Source organism: Lycorma delicatula, chromosome 7 (assembly GCF_047948215.1).
Source record: "Lycorma delicatula isolate Av1 chromosome 7, ASM4794821v1, whole genome shotgun sequence".
Classification (NCBI taxonomy): Eukaryota; Metazoa; Arthropoda; class Insecta; order Hemiptera; family Fulgoridae; genus Lycorma; species Lycorma delicatula.
In genome coordinates this window covers 97,669,843-97,685,926 of record NC_134461.1, presented here as the reverse complement: position 1 = coordinate 97,685,926, position 16,084 = coordinate 97,669,843, and the positions used below count along the sequence as shown (strand labels likewise).

Sequence of the window (16,084 nt, the reverse complement as noted above, 5' to 3'; positions counted from 1 at the left end):
AGCTTGAGGAAGAGGAGGTAAAGAAAATTTTTGAGGAGGACATCGCAAGAAATCCGAGTAAAAAAGGCAAGGTAGAAAATGTAGAAGAAGAATGGGAGAATGTTAAAAAGGAAATTCTTAAATCAATCAGCAGAATCGAACTTAGGCGGAACAAAGAGAACTGGTAGAAAACCTTGGATTTCTGACGATATATTTTGGATGAATGTAGAACATATAAGAATGCTATCGACATATAAGGAACTATCGACAATTAAGAAATACTAAACAAGAAGTGCAAACTGGCGAAAGAAGAGTGAATTAAAGAAAATTTTTCAGAAGCGGAAAGAGAAATGAACAATGGTAATATAGATGGAGCATACGGGAAAGTTAAGGAAAATTTTGGGGTAAATAAATTAAAATCTAATAATACGTGGTACACCAATTTAAAATACCAAAGGCAAAGTGAATAGGTGGGTGGAATATACTTAAATGTTATATGGAGGGAATGAATTAGAAAATGGTGTTATGGAGGAACAGGAGGAAGTTGAAGAGGATGAAAGGGGAGAAACAATACTGATTTTAGAGAGCATTAAAAGATTTGAATGGCAGAAAGGCTCCTGGAATAGAAGGAATACCTGTAGAATTACTGCGCAGTGCAGGTGAGGAAGCGAGTGATAGATTATACAAACTGGTGTGTAATATTTATGAAAAGGGGGAAGTTCCGTCAGACTTCAAAAAGAGTGTTACAGTCATGATACCAAAGAAAGCAGGAGCAGATAAATGTGAAGAATACAGAACAATTAACTTAACTAGCCACGCATCAAAAATCTTAACTAGAATTCTGTACAGAAGAAAATGGAAGAACTGTTAGGAGAAAACCAATTTGGTTTCAGAAAAAGTATAGAGACAAGGGAAGCAATTTTAGGCCTCATATTAATAATAGAAGGAAGATTAAAGAAAAACAAACCAACTTACTTTACATGTATAGACCTTTCTTTTTTTTTCTTTTTTTCTGTTTAGCCTCCGGTAACTACCGTTCAGATAATACTTCAGAGGATGAAATGAGGATGATGTGTATGAGTGTAAATGAAGTGTAGTCTTGAACATTCTCAGTTCGACCATTTCTGACGTGTGTGGTTAATTGAAACCCAACCACCAAAGAACACCGGTATCCACGATCTAGTATTCCAAGTCCGTGTAAAAATAACTGGCTTTACTAGGACTTGAGGCTTTACTAGGACTTGGGAAGACGCGTTCACCACTAGACCAACCCGGTGGGTTGCATTTATAGACCTAGATAACGTAGACCGTTATAACATGTTCAGCATTTTTAAAAAATTAGGTTTCAAATACAGAGATAGAAGAACAATTGCTAACATTTACAGGAACCAAACAGCAATGGTAATAATTGAAGAACATAAGAAAAAAGCCGTAATAAGAAAGGGAGTCTGACACGGATGTTCCCTATCCCCGTTACTTTTTAATCTTTACATAGAACTAGCAGTTAATGATGTTAAAGAACAATTTAGATCCGGAGTAACAATAAAAGGTGAAAAGATGAAGATGCTCTGATTTGCTGATGATATAGTAATTCTAGTCGAGAATAAAAAGGATTTAAAAGGAACAATGAACGTCCTACGCAATGGATGAAGTCCTACGCAAGAACTACCACATGAAAATAAACAAGAACAAAACGAAAGTAATGAAGATGTAGAAATAATGAAGATGAACCACTGAATGTGAAAATAAGAGGAGAAAAGATAATGGAGGTAGAAGAATTTTGTTATTTGGGAAGTAGAATTACTAAAGATGGATGAAGCAGGAGCGATAAAATATCGAATAGCACAGGCGAAACGAGCCTTCAGTCAGAAATATAATTTTTTTACATCAAAAATTAATTTAAACGTCAGGAAAAGATTTTTGAAAGTATATGTTTGGAGCGTCGCTTTATATGGAAGTGAAACTTGGACGATTGGAGTACCTGAGAAGAAAAGATTAGAAGCTTTTGTTGTGGTGCTATAGGAGAATGTTAAAAATCAGATGGGTGGATAGTGACAAATGAAGAGGTGTTACGGCAAATCGATGAAGAAAAAAGCATTTGGAAAAATATAGTTAAAAGAAGAGTCAGACTTATAGGCCACATATTAAGGCATCCTGGAATAGTCGCTTTAATATTGGAGGGACAGGTAGAAGGAAAAAATTGTGTAGGAAGGCAACATTTGGAATATGTAAAACAAATTGTTAGAGATGTAGTATATTACTAGTACAACATAAGTAGGCCTACAAAAAATCACCCTTTTAATGGGAAAAACTAAAAAAAGGAATACATTGTAACAATTAAATGATAATAATATAAGCTAAGGCTGTTTTTAATGTTGCAATATGTATTATGATTTTACAGAAGATTTTTCTTTCTTGAAGTTACATGTGAAAATAGAGTAATAAGGGAATTATAGCTGAATGGATATGACAACAGAAAAAAATGATCATATAATAAAAAGCTTTTTTCTGTCGGTTAAAAATTATCATAACCTAAAATAAATATACGGTGCAATAAGAATTTCAACAATTCTACAATAAGAAATGTAATCAGGCTCATTAAAAAACAAAATACTTTTAAATTATCCATTGACAGTTTTTTAAATTTAAGAAATGTTCTACTTAAGTAACATGAAAGAAAATTACTAAGGGATCATCATAGGTACTTTCTAGATACAATAAACATTAATCAAAATTGATGGTTTTAGTAAAGAGAAAAGCTTAGTTATATTTAAATACATTTAAAGACTTAAGTAAATAAAATGCTTATAAAAAATATAAAACCAACTTTAACTTTATACACATATAAAATCAAAAACAGCATATGCTGAATCATTTTTATTTTTTAAAGTCAATTAAAAGAGAATTTTTCCTAATCAAAAATATTTTTTTTATTTAAAAATAAATAAATAATACAATCATGGTTTCAACTCAAAAGTAGGTTGTTTAAATAAACAATATTTTACGTATAACAGATTTTTTTTCTTTTAATTACTTAACAAAAACAATTCAAGAAAATTGTACATTTATTACAATGCAGTTAAGAGGAATCTCAGCATGAAAAGAGTGAGTGCATATGACCTTTATTCACTCATCATTTTCTATACAAAAATACATTATAGGTTAAATACCTACAATATGATATATGTTACCTTATAAACACTTTGCAATGTCTACCAGAGTGGACATGTTTAGTGTAATAGCCAGAAGGCAAATGACGTAATCGGAATCAAATTTCGTACATGTGAACACAGCTGTATCAACTCTAAGCATGCAAGCGAGAAGGCAATATGACAACTTGAAGGTGTATTATGATGAAAGTATAGATCATTTTTGACTCACTCTTGTACTTTAGGCTTATAAAATAAGTTTTCATACATTTCTAATTTTATTAACCAATTTATAATGGAGCAGTGTGGTGTATTGAAGGTGTATTATGATGAAAGTATAGATCATTTTTGACTCACTCTTGTACTTTAGGCTTATAAAATAAGTTTTCATACATTTCTAATTTTATTAACCAATTTATAATGGAGCAGTGTGGTGCTTTTCTATTTTATATTTGAATCTTAATATATTTAAATTTACCACATTTAGGTATAGGATAAAAGAATAAGATCTTGCTCAATATCCAGCAGAATATATAAATACAGGGAATTTTATTTACATGATGTCTGTTGTGTCGCAGCACTGACACTGATCTGATTTGATAAGAATGTAAAGGTGTTAGTAAAACTTCAGTGTAGTAATACCAAAAATGTCTATGGTATGATGAATGTGATAACAAAAGGGAATTATTATTAATGCCACTACATCTTCCTACTGAAAACCTTAAAGTCCTGTTGATTCAAAACTGTATTCCAAAGAAGAAATGGAAGAAAATTTAAGGAATTATAAAACAAATTTCCTTGTCAACTCTTCTGTCCAAGGTATTTAAAGTAGTTATGATAAGTTGATGGTTTACTTAAAAAGTAACATTTGTTCACAAGATTCCAACACAGTTTTAGACAAAGCATATCTACCACTATTGTGATTACAACTGTTAATAGCCAAGACTCTTAACTATTTTTTATAATAGCTTACAACTGTAATCCTTTATGATCTGTGTTAAGGTGAAACCCCTGAGAAATTGTGTAAATTGCATCATTACGGTTTTAATAATTTAATTTTCATCATACATAATAGGAAGCACACATTTATAAAGATACTGGATTTTCCCAACACCTACAATTTATATTCCTAAGATACCTGGTTACTGGTCCATATGTTTTTAATCTACACAAATGAACAACTTTCACCATAGATTTTAGGACCTTGCTAAGCATTTATGATATCATTATATGCCTAATTTCTTGAGGATAATTATTTTTCCAAGGCTGAAATTAACCCTACTTTGGCTGAGTTTTGGGCTGGATTTAGTGCTTTGAGCTCCTAAACTTTACAAAAACGGAGGTAAACACACTTGAACCTACTAGAATTCTTTTCATGCGTTAAACATAACTGAAATGTGTATATTAATAGATTTTGCATGAGTTTTCCAGGATGATTAATTTGCTGTGAAAATAAAGGAGTGTAGTACCCCTGGGGTAGCTGAAAAATTCTTGAAAATGTACTTCAGTTTCAAAAGAAGGCTACTATAACAATTAAGGGAAGCTCAGTCAATTGAATGCTTCTGATAGAAGTGAGTGAAGTATAACTGGCAAGATCCTTCATACTGATCGCAGAATATTATAAATAAAACAAGTGATTTGAAATTATTTTTAATGTGTATACCTATAATTCAAGACTCATCAACAATAAGTTTATTACAAAATGTTGATATCAAAAGTTGAAGACCATTAATAAACATTTGATAATGGTTATTAAGGTATTTTAATAATTTACCCCGAGCAAAAATTTATAAAGAAAGGATTTCAGAAAGATTTATCAGCCAAACTTTACACAATTAACGAATCTTTTTTAAAGATTTTTAATTTTAACATATATGATTGCATTTATTAGCTTTATGTTGTTTTCAATGGTTGAATACATTGTTAATTACCAAACCAGTTGGACAGTTAGTAGTAGATCAGTTACACGTAATGTAAATTAGTACAGAAAAGATTACTTCTAAATAATATAACACCTTCAGCTGACTTATAAAATAATTCAAATTTATAAAAGAAATATAGTTTTTTTAATTTTACACATATAATTTCAAACTGATGTTACGATACTCAAATATATACTATGAAATAGAAGAATGTGAAAATATTGAAAATAATAAGGTCTGAATACAACTCAAAAGAAATGTTATATCTGAAAAATTTATATTTGTTAACATTAGAATAAAAGTTTCTATTATCTTGCACAAAAAAAGTTTGCATACACATCTAATGAGACTTAATTTCCAAATAATTTATGTGCACCAACTGATAGATTAAAGACTCTAATTTATAATGATTATCTAAATTAGTTTAATATAATTCATAACAAAAAGGTAAGAATAAATAAATACTTTTTTGTTTTTTTTTTTAATTAAACCAGTATATTGTAATAAATTTAACAAAATGAAGCAGTCAAATCTGTTGTAATATAACCTAACCTAAAAGGAAGCTCGTTTTACAATATTTGCCAGCTCTAATGTACATAGTCAAATACAGTCAAAAATTACTTTCTCCTAAATCCTATTTAATATGTAAGCTAATAAATAAACACTCAATAGAATACACAACATTTTTATCATCAAGATATGAGTAAACATATTAAAGATATTCAAGTGAACTATTAGAACCATATACTACATATATACATAAATCTAATACTTTTTCATCTATTATGTGTGGTTATTATAAAATTACATTTTCAAGTATGTAGACAGTTTTAAGAGATGAATGATAAAAACAAAAAAATAAAATCTTAGTTACCAGAAAATCAGTTTGTAATAAAATAAAAAAACATGAAATAAATTGTATGTTAAATAAAACGATTTTAAAATCAGGGATAATTAACAACATTCAATTCAAAAAGCCAAACATTCAAAAACATATTAATATTTCAAGGACTTAACAGCATAAATTTATGAAACGCTAAAAGTATATTCATTAATCAAAAAAATAAACAAGTAAACATAATTGAAAACTTGGTAAAATACAGCTTTTCTTTTACACTGAAACGGTTTCACCCGTTTCATTATTATACAAACTAAAGAAACTAAGAGGAAAGTACTAATTGTATAAAAACAACTAATCGGTAGAAAGCATATCAAAATCATAGGTACTGTATAATTTTGAGAATAATCGGCGTCAATAATAAACATAATAGTACGTACTCACACGAAAAAAAAATCAATTTAAAAAATAAAAATATTTCATAATCTAAAACAAACTCGTAATGTTTACTAATTATGTTTAATGAAAAGTTAACCTAACATATACGTCAATCAATATCCATGACTAACAGGTAGTCAAAGAACAATATCTAATTACGTAACTTTCAAGACAACGAAGGTAATTAATGAAATCAAGACATACCTTGTCTACAATGTAAATTAATAAACTGATGCTAAACTACCACAACCAATCACAAATATTGCAAAATAATTAATTTTTAGGAACCCATCCCAACAAATTCAACTTTACATCAACGCTTGTAATACAAGCTTGAATTCACAGCTGTTGTCCAGTGCAGCCAACACCGCTTTACTGTCCAATAGCAACTCTACGCTGCTCCTTTTTTTTTTTTTTTTTGTTGAGATCTTAGACAAATTACCCACATACTTTATGTTAAAAGATGGAATGGATGAAACAATAGTACAAAACAATAGAAACAAAAGTACAAATACTAACGGGAAATTGAAACTTAATCCAGCTGATCCAAAAAACTACCACCAAATGGCTAATTTTTTTTGCCTGGTGAAATAATTTTAACCACATGAACTGGAAGCTTTCGTATGGTAACATGAAACTTCTTTCTTTTCCTTTTTCTGTTTAACCTCCGGGACCACCGTTAAGTATTGCTTCAGAAAATGAAATGAATTATTTGTAGCGTGTGTGAAAATGCCATGCCTGACCGGGATTCGAACCCGGGACCTCCGGTTCAGTTTCATGGTAATATGAAACTGAAATTTTGTTTCATATGAGAAATGCCATGCCCGACTGGAATTCGAACGCTGGATCTCAATAAAGGAAGACTTTGATGCCATCACCCCAGCAGAGAGATTGTGAAATTTCTAGAAGGTTTAGAATAATTGCACGTTTATATTAAGATGAATGGTGACAAATTCTATACTTGAGTATGATATTTTCAGCATTTGTTTCATCAGTTATGTCTGGCCTCACATGATGAATTTAGTTAAGTAGGCCCTAGTCGATAGAATTGCATGTTATAAATAATATAAAAAGTTTTGTATTAAAATAGCATTTGTTTTCTGCAACCAGTTTTCCAGCTACTGGTGGGTCGGGTGAGTTTGTATAGCCAAATAGAATTACTGCTACCGGCTTTCCAGGCCTGAGGTAGTTGCAGTGTAAGTGTAAATCTATCAGTAAACTTGCAATCTGGTACGGGCTCAGGTTGACCATTACTGAGACGTGTGGTTAATTGAAACTCAACCACCAAAGAACACAGGTATCCACAGCCCAACATTCAAATCCATATAAAAGCCTTTATAAGGACTCGAGTCTTAGAACTCACGACTTCAAAAATTAGCTGATTTTGCAATGATGAGTTTAACTGCTAAACTAACCTGACGGGGTTAAGATAGTATTTATCAAAGTTTAATATTTCATAGATGTTATGAATTTCTAATTATTGTGCTTATATCCACATTTGACTTAGACTGATTTATTGGACAAAAAATTTATTTCTTTTTAAACTTTTCAAATTGTTAACATTATTTCATTTAAAGTTATAGACAACACAAACAAGATTTTTACACCAATGAAATGTGTTTTCAGATGATGTAATACACTTACATCGCAATGTGTGATTCACCATCTGGTGTACGTAATGCTGCTGGAGAGCACTGTACAAAAAAATCCCATTCACCATTGCTCCAATTCATCTGACAAAACTATATCCATGATACAAAGTATTGCTGGATGATTGACAGCTAAGTTTCTGCAAATCTGTCTGGCACTGCTTCAAGAAAATTATTACCAAGATGTTTGAATTATTTAGTAAATTGTCTTTGCACACCTCACGCATATAACTGTTCCAATAGACTCATGTGATGTGGTTCATTACCAGTTCTTCTTGACAGAATTTGACAATTCTTTATTCCAACACTTAATGAACAAAACGACAGTGTGAAAATCTAACTGTGATTTTTTGTGCCACTTTCCATGTCTCAATTTCACACTCTTTTCTGGGACAAACCCAACCCTCTTTACTATGAGTGTATAATTTCATTTCATGCTCAATTAACACATAAACATGGATTGTGTAGAACACCTTTGTCTTACAAGAATTGAATAGCTATATCATAATTGTGAATGTGACTGGCCAATTGCAGTAAATTCATTTTAGCAAATAAAAGTGATGTTTTTATAAAAATAATGAGAACAATGAATGAAAAGGCTTCAACTCACATAATTATTTCTGAAGACTGGAATATTGTAAATAAATTAATTAGGGTGCAGTGTCAGTGATAATGTCATTCCCTCTCATACTGAGGCACGTTTGCACTATTCCCAACAAAAATGTAAATGCTGTTATTTAATGGAAAAGATACAACATTTTTTGCTAGCCATAACTCAATAATAAAGACATATGTTTGTATGAACGTTTTTCCTTAAATAAAGCTCTAAAATTCCCAATTTATTTCTGTTTCCTTCTGAATCACTCTGCAAGTAAACAAAAGGTTATGTTCCACATTTACCCAAATAGTAATCTTAACAAGAAAAAAAAAGACAACAAAGTTATTTATTCTTATATAGTGGAAAAAGTTTCACTTCATTAAGTTTATTATTTAAACTTTTAATACAATTAAAGGTTTAAATAAACCAAAAAGTTCTGAAAAATTCAAAAATCAATATTCTTAAACTTTGGTTGGCTTCCCCATCACCATATTGTCCCCTCAAAGTATTTTTTTGTATTGCTTTCACTACTTCTATGCCTAGGAAGACATAAAATAAATTCAGTTAAAAAAACATAGGTAATAAAAGGATAACTTTTTTCAATTCTGGGGGAAGAGGAAATTTTGGGGCAATTTTTTTATTAAATGGTAAGGTAAGCAAGCATGTAAGTTAGTGAGCTTAATATAAAGTGGGTTATGTTTGCAAAATTTGATAAAATTAAGCCCCCAAAAGCCCCCTCACTCCCTGGAGATATTAACCACAAAAAAATTTTTTACCCACAAAATACCCACACAAGTTTCTGAACAAAATTTCATCAAAATCAATTTACCCTGTCAAAAGTTATTAAGCTTCAAACTAGTCAACACAGGTACATATGTATGAATATTACCTGTTTTTTTTTTTTTTTTAGGTCCATAGGTCAGGTTTTTTAACTGAAACAGGTTTTTTAAACAGTCATGAAAAAACAAGTTTTTCAGGATTAATATCTTGTAAAAGTTGAAAATTGTTGTTTTATATGACATGACATGATTGGGCTTATTGATTGTAGAAAGCTCAAAATAATGACAACTTAATAATTCGCAACAATTAAATAACAAATATCAGAAAAAGCAGATTGGGAACATACATTTTTCTTTTAACATATTTTCTTTTTAATTTAATTATTATTTTGGATTATAGACTACATCATTTTAAATGCTTACAAAAGAAAATTACAGAGTAATCCAACTTTCTGATGTCTTTAATAAAACTGTTAACATAAGTGGAAGTTGTGTCCTGCTTCAGAGTACAATGTAATTCGCGAATATAAATCTAAAATGAATTAGGGTCTACCAAGAAAACAAAACCCCGCAGGTCAATTAAGGGAAAAGGTGACAATTTCAATAAAAACGCAATTTGTAAAAAAGTCTACACGAATTTTATTTTCGAAACTAACTGTGTACAATAGACAAATAGTTACGAGTAATAAATGACGATAACAATTTATCAAATTTCCGAAAAACAATTTTGTATAAATTAAGTATGAATTTGAAAAATACGAAAAACAGGTCTGCAAAAGTGCTTTAATTTACAGGGATATATAGATGAAACTAAGTCAACAAAGGCCACAAGAAAAGTTTCTGTTTGGAAAGATAATGTTATGAATTCATCAAAAGATCGTTTGTATGGCTTACCAACTGTTGAACTTGTCTTTTGAGAAATGGTTTAATGATGTGTTACCTCATCTGGGAGATAATTCAATTATTGTCAGACAATGCCCCTTATCATTCATATAAAAAGGGAAAAATCCCAGCCGTATCTGGAAAAAGAATATCAAAATGTAGCTTAGTTCAAAAAAAGTGATTTTTGAAGATGATGAACTTAAGGTCCAATTAAGGTAAAAGTACCAGTAATTGACATTTAAGGGGAGTGTTGAACAATAATAATATGGTCACCCCTTATTTCAACTTAAAATATTGTAGTGGGGGCTGAAAGATATTTACTTACACTTCTAAAGGAACAGATGATATTATTTAAAATTATTATTATGTAGAAATTAAATAAATTTATTTGCAAACTGAAGTTTTTGTTTCAGTAGTTGGCCACACAAAAAATTGATAAAATTAGTAGTTGACCATATTTTGCATCAGTAGTTGGCCACATCTGTAATTGTGAATTGAAGGGATGATAACAATGTGTTAATAAAATGTAAAAGTTAGAAATAATTTTAGCAACTGTCTACTTTATTTAAAAATACAAAAACTGAAAAAATTTGTAATAAAATACAGTAAATATGAATTAATAATTGAAATAATTTGTTTTCAAGTAAAAGTAATCAAAAATGAGCAATAAACATGAGTCAAAACAATATTTAATAATTCCACAGAAAATCTAACTCTGGAACAGAGTAAACATTGCGAGTCTTGCTGACTTTTATTGGCTCATTGATGTGGGAAACCAATGATCTCCATTGGTAATCAAGAATATCAGGTCTCTCTAGCCAGTTCCATAAGCGGCCACATTTCGCCATAGATGACACAGTTGCTGAATCATCTGTGATACTAATTATTTTACCAGGGTAATATTGACCCTCATACTTGAATCATTTGACTCATTTATACTCTTGACTAATGGCTGCCAAGTGCGGTTATCTGAATTTTCATTCCCTGAAGAATCATCTAAGACACTTTCTCCGGAGGAAATCTCAACACTAGAGTCAGAGCTTTCCGAAGAAAAGTTTATCACTCTTTTAGGTTTTTGTTGTTGAACCTTGCCTCTCTTCAGACTTTCTTTTTCCTCCTTATTTTGTTGACTTTTTGCAGCCCTTTCCACTTTTAAAAGTTCCATGTCTTCCTTCTTCTTTATTTTCTTTTTAAAATATTCTTGGCAAAGTTTCCCAGAGACAACTGAAGGCATTCTTTCTTTCACGATCCTTTTCTTATTGGTTTTTTCAGTAGCAGGATAGAAAAAGTGTCTCTTAAATGGGCTCGGTATTCCATGGGATGGGCCAGCAGCCGAAAACTCTTGTACATTTCCTTCACTCTGATGATGCATAACAACATGGGATGTATTTTTGTTAATGAGAAGCGACAACGGTGTTTCAGACTCATTACTGAAATTTATTTTAGGCGGTGCTGACACTTCTTTCGTAGAGCTAATAGCTTGATCTGTCATTGGGACAGATCCATTGTACATAGTTAGTTCAGTTGGGAGGCAGTCAAGCAGTTCAAACTATGGAGGAGTGGCTTCATTGACAGTTAGCTCAATTAAAGTGGTTTCACCAAGATGAAATTCTAAAGCGTTGTCACTCACTTCAGCAGAAATGTTTTCACCATCAATAAATTCAGTTTCTGGGGTTGAGGTCCCACTTATATTTTAAAGTGTAGCTAAGTCACTAAATTTAGTTCCTGGTAATGTGTTCCCACGTGTACACTGTTCAGTCGTCGAGTGTGTTCTTGCAGCTCACTCTTTTGACTTTCTTCCAAAGGTTAAACAGAGATGTATCCAGTGGATTTCCAGACCATGTTTCGGATGACAACTGAAAAGCATTAAGTTTATCTGCATCAATAATTTTATTCAAAAAGCTCAAGCCTTCTTTCAAATATTTTACACGGAACTGAACTGACTCATTGTCATTTTTTTCCTTAGATACTTGTCCTGGTACCTCAACTGCTTGGAGATTCCATGGGTATAACCCAAATTTTCTGAATGCGTTAGACAAAACGGATTCAGTATCATTTTCTTTCATCACATCTTGAAGAAGCTTTGCAAAGACTCTTTTTTTCAGAAGAGTGGGTTGTTCTTATATTGTCTACTCTCCACTGATGGATTTTCTTTTAAGAATTTAATTTTCCAACCTTCTTTTAAGCTTTTAAAATCAACATCCATGGGTTGCAAAAGATGGGTGGCATTTGGATACAATGCCACCAAAATTATGCCCTTACTTTCGCAAAATTGAATGGTCTGTAAACTTAAATGAGAGACGTAACCATTGACAAATAGAATTATTGGTAATGTGACTTGCGTTTTCACCAGCCAAGGGTAAAAAAATATCAGCTATAAATTCAAAAAAAGCTTCACATGTCATCCAACCTGAATCAGTTTTGCCGAGTCCCCATTCATGTGGGAAATTGTCAGCAATGTCTTGAGATATACGTTTGTATTTAAACAAAACTTTGGTCGGAGCTATGTTACCACTAGCACTAAGCTGTTTTGTGCAGACGAACATCTTCGACCGCAGCCATCATTGCATCTTCCCGATAATTGAGAAAGGAACCCTTGGTTCCAGGCATCTCACTTTTCTTGTTTGCTCTTCACACCTGAAAAATAAACAACAGCATAAGTTAAGTTATACCAAAGCCCATCTTATGTAATAAAGACATGAGTGTGTGCATCAAACTTCGTTTCAAAAGTTGACCATAGCGTGCATCAGTAGTTGATCATGGAGCCAACTACTGAAATGAAGCAAATTTTGTCAATACAAGTCAGTGCAGAACCCTTTTATACAGTTCGTTGACTTACTAATACATTATCAACAGTAAATTAATTACAGTCAGAATATTCAGAAATTGACCACCCAATTTCTAGGTCAACCATCATAAAGCATTTAGTAGTTGACCACCCCTTAAAACAGGCCAAAGAGAGGTTATATTTTAGAAACTTATGATGCACAATGCATTGTAATCAGGAAGTTTATAACTTAGACATTAGATAGCAGAACGTGACTTTTTTCCTGTTTAGCCTCCGGTAACTACCGTTTAGATAATTCTTTAGATGAATGAGGATGATATGTGTGAGTGTGAATGAAGTGTAGTGTTGTACATTCTCAGTTCGACCATACCTGAGATGTGTGGTTAATTGAAACCTAACCACCAAAGAACACCAGTATCCACAATCTAGTATTCAAGTCCATGTAAATATAGCTGGCTTTACTAGGACTTGAACGCTGGAACTTTTGACTTCCAAATCAGCTGATTTGGGAAGACGCATTCACCACTAGACCAACCTGGTGGGTTAGCAGAACGTGTGTGCCAATTTAATTTGCAACAAGCTGTGACCTACTGAAACCTTATTTTCTTTGTTTTCGTGAGAAATGGTCAACTACTGGTACATGGTCAATTACTGGTACCCTTACCTTATTGCAAAGGGTTTCGCGTATTAAAAGTAATTTCAATGAGTATAAAATTTATGAGTTAGGAAGATCCAGTGGTAAAACCGTGCTTAGACTACCTCGCTATCATTGTGAATTCAACCCAATTGAGTTAATTTGGGGACAAATCAAAAGTTATGTAGCGTAAAAAAAAAAAATACTTTTAAAATATCCAGCAGGAATGGAGAAACTGTATAAAACATGTAACAGATACTGTTGAACTAAATTACTGGGAATTGGATAATATAATAGAAAACAAAATTGAGCCTGTAATTGTATATCTTAATACTAATAGCAGTACGAATTTCTTGCTATCAGATGATGAAAACTGATTTGAATTTTTTTGTTTATTATCATAGAAATTTAATCGATAATATTAGTGAACTTTTTTACTGTTAGTGTACAATTGACAATTTCATAACTCTTGAACTACAATTTTAATGAAACAACTTTAATGAATAAAATACTCATGAATTATCAGATTGCCAAACAAAATAAAAAATATTTATTGATCATTTAACATGTCTTAATTTATTTAAATTTAAATGTATGTAAAATTTTTACACGACTGACCAAAAAGGAGTTAACCGTTTTTTGTATTTATGTTTGTCCCACCGTAGCAGTTCAATGACCGAACTGATATAGATGTATGACTCCGTGTTGGAATCCTTACGTTACGAGGAACGTCATAGACTATATAAATATGTTTTTATTTGGTCTGTTTAGCCTCCGGAACCACCGTACTGTGTATTACTTTAGAGGATGAATTAGGATGATACGTATGAATGTAAATGAAGTATAATCTTTTATATTTACAGTCTCAGGTCGACCATTCCTTTCATCCGGAGGTCCCGGGTTCAAATCCCGGTCAGGAATATTATTTTCACACACGCTACAAATCATTCATCTCATCCTCTGAAGCAATACATAACGGTGGTCCCGGAAGTTAAAAAAAAGAAAAGAAAAGAAGGTCGACCATTCCTGAGGCGTAGTTAATTGAAAACCCAACCATCAAAGAATACCGGTATCCATGAGCTAGTATTCAAATCCGTATAAAAGTAACTCCTTTTACTAGAATTTGAACCTTAGAACCCTCGACTTGGAAATCAGTTGATTTGCGATGATGAGTTCACCACTAGACCAACCCGGTGGGTGATATATGTGTTTAATTTTAACTAAAAGGCCACAAAAAAAATCATATATACGATTCTAAATGGATAATCGATAATATTTTCAGTATCGATTTATAGGTGGCGAAAATAGTTGTGTTTTAAGATCTGCTAAGATAGTAATTGAATGAATTACGGTTGTAAGATTTACTAATTTATTTCATAATTATTATTACTGTTATTTGTTTATAAACGTTTAAGAAAAAATCTTATGATTTTTTGACGGACAGTATGTTTGATCATGTAAGCATGTTCTTTCTTTTTTGGAGGTGTTGCACTTATTTGTAGGTGTTGCTTCATCTTATTACTGTTAAATATTAACTAATGATCCTTTTCTTTTATTAATAAATAATAATAAATAAAAATAATCTATGCTTAGAAATAATCTGTAAATTAATTGACAACGGACTGCTTCTAACGGGCGAGAGTAGTGAAGGGAACCGTGTGCAGCCGTCTGGCTCATCACCATTGGTCCGCTCTGCGCCACAATTTTATTGCTAAATATTAACTAATAATTTCCTTCTTTTAATTTTTATAATTGGTTTTTTTTCTTAGCTACACGACTGCCAAAAAAAGGGTGCAATGATTTTACAGTGTATGTAGGTATGTTTGTTCCACTATAGCAGCTCAACAACCGAACAGATTTAGATAAATGACCCCGCGTTGGAAAATCCTTACGTTTCCAGGAGTATTATAGGTAATACAAATATGTATATATATATATATATATATACTAATGGAGATTTGCCGGTCGAAACACAAACATTAATGAACTGAGAACTGTAAGCCTCTTTCACTGTATGAGCACGAAATCACGAAAAATGAACCGGAACAAAATGTTTGTCAGCAATGTTTTTTTTCGGCAGTCTTGTTTTTAATAGTTATTTTTTGTTGTAAAATATAATACAGCGTTGTTATTGAACGTCACGTACTTTCTTTTATATGCATCAGGATTTACAGGAGATGCTTGTGAATCGGCCGCCTGAACGCACAGTCTGTTTACTTGAACACTATAAGCCAACTGAATTACGTAGATATAGATTAAATCTCCAAGTATGATATTTTAAATGCCTTTTTGTTCATGGCATTTTTATGATTTAATAATTAGTCTGATTTTAGGATTTTTTGTTGTTATAATACGTTAATGAAATAGTCAATTTTTTGAAAACAGTTTGATTTTAAAATAAATGAAGAATTTTGGCGTTAATTTGGAA

At 31.5% G+C, this 16,084-nt stretch overlaps 1 protein-coding gene and 1 pseudogene across 1 annotated transcript in view; both read right to left on the bottom strand.

Moving 5' to 3' along the window:
- Positions 1 to 6,668, bottom strand: part of LOC142327276 (SCY1-like protein 2) — a 69,377-nt gene extending 62,709 nt beyond the window's left edge. The window contains exon 1 of the mRNA XM_075370174.1: positions 6,531 to 6,668. The gene's annotated coding sequence lies outside the window, so the exon portion shown is untranslated. The remainder of the gene's footprint in view (positions 1 to 6,530) is intronic.
- A 5,320-nt stretch (positions 6,669 to 11,988) lies between these two features.
- On the bottom strand, positions 11,989 to 12,639 carry LOC142328349 (uncharacterized; annotated as a pseudogene).
- Between the last annotated feature and the right edge of the window lie 3,445 nt (positions 12,640 to 16,084).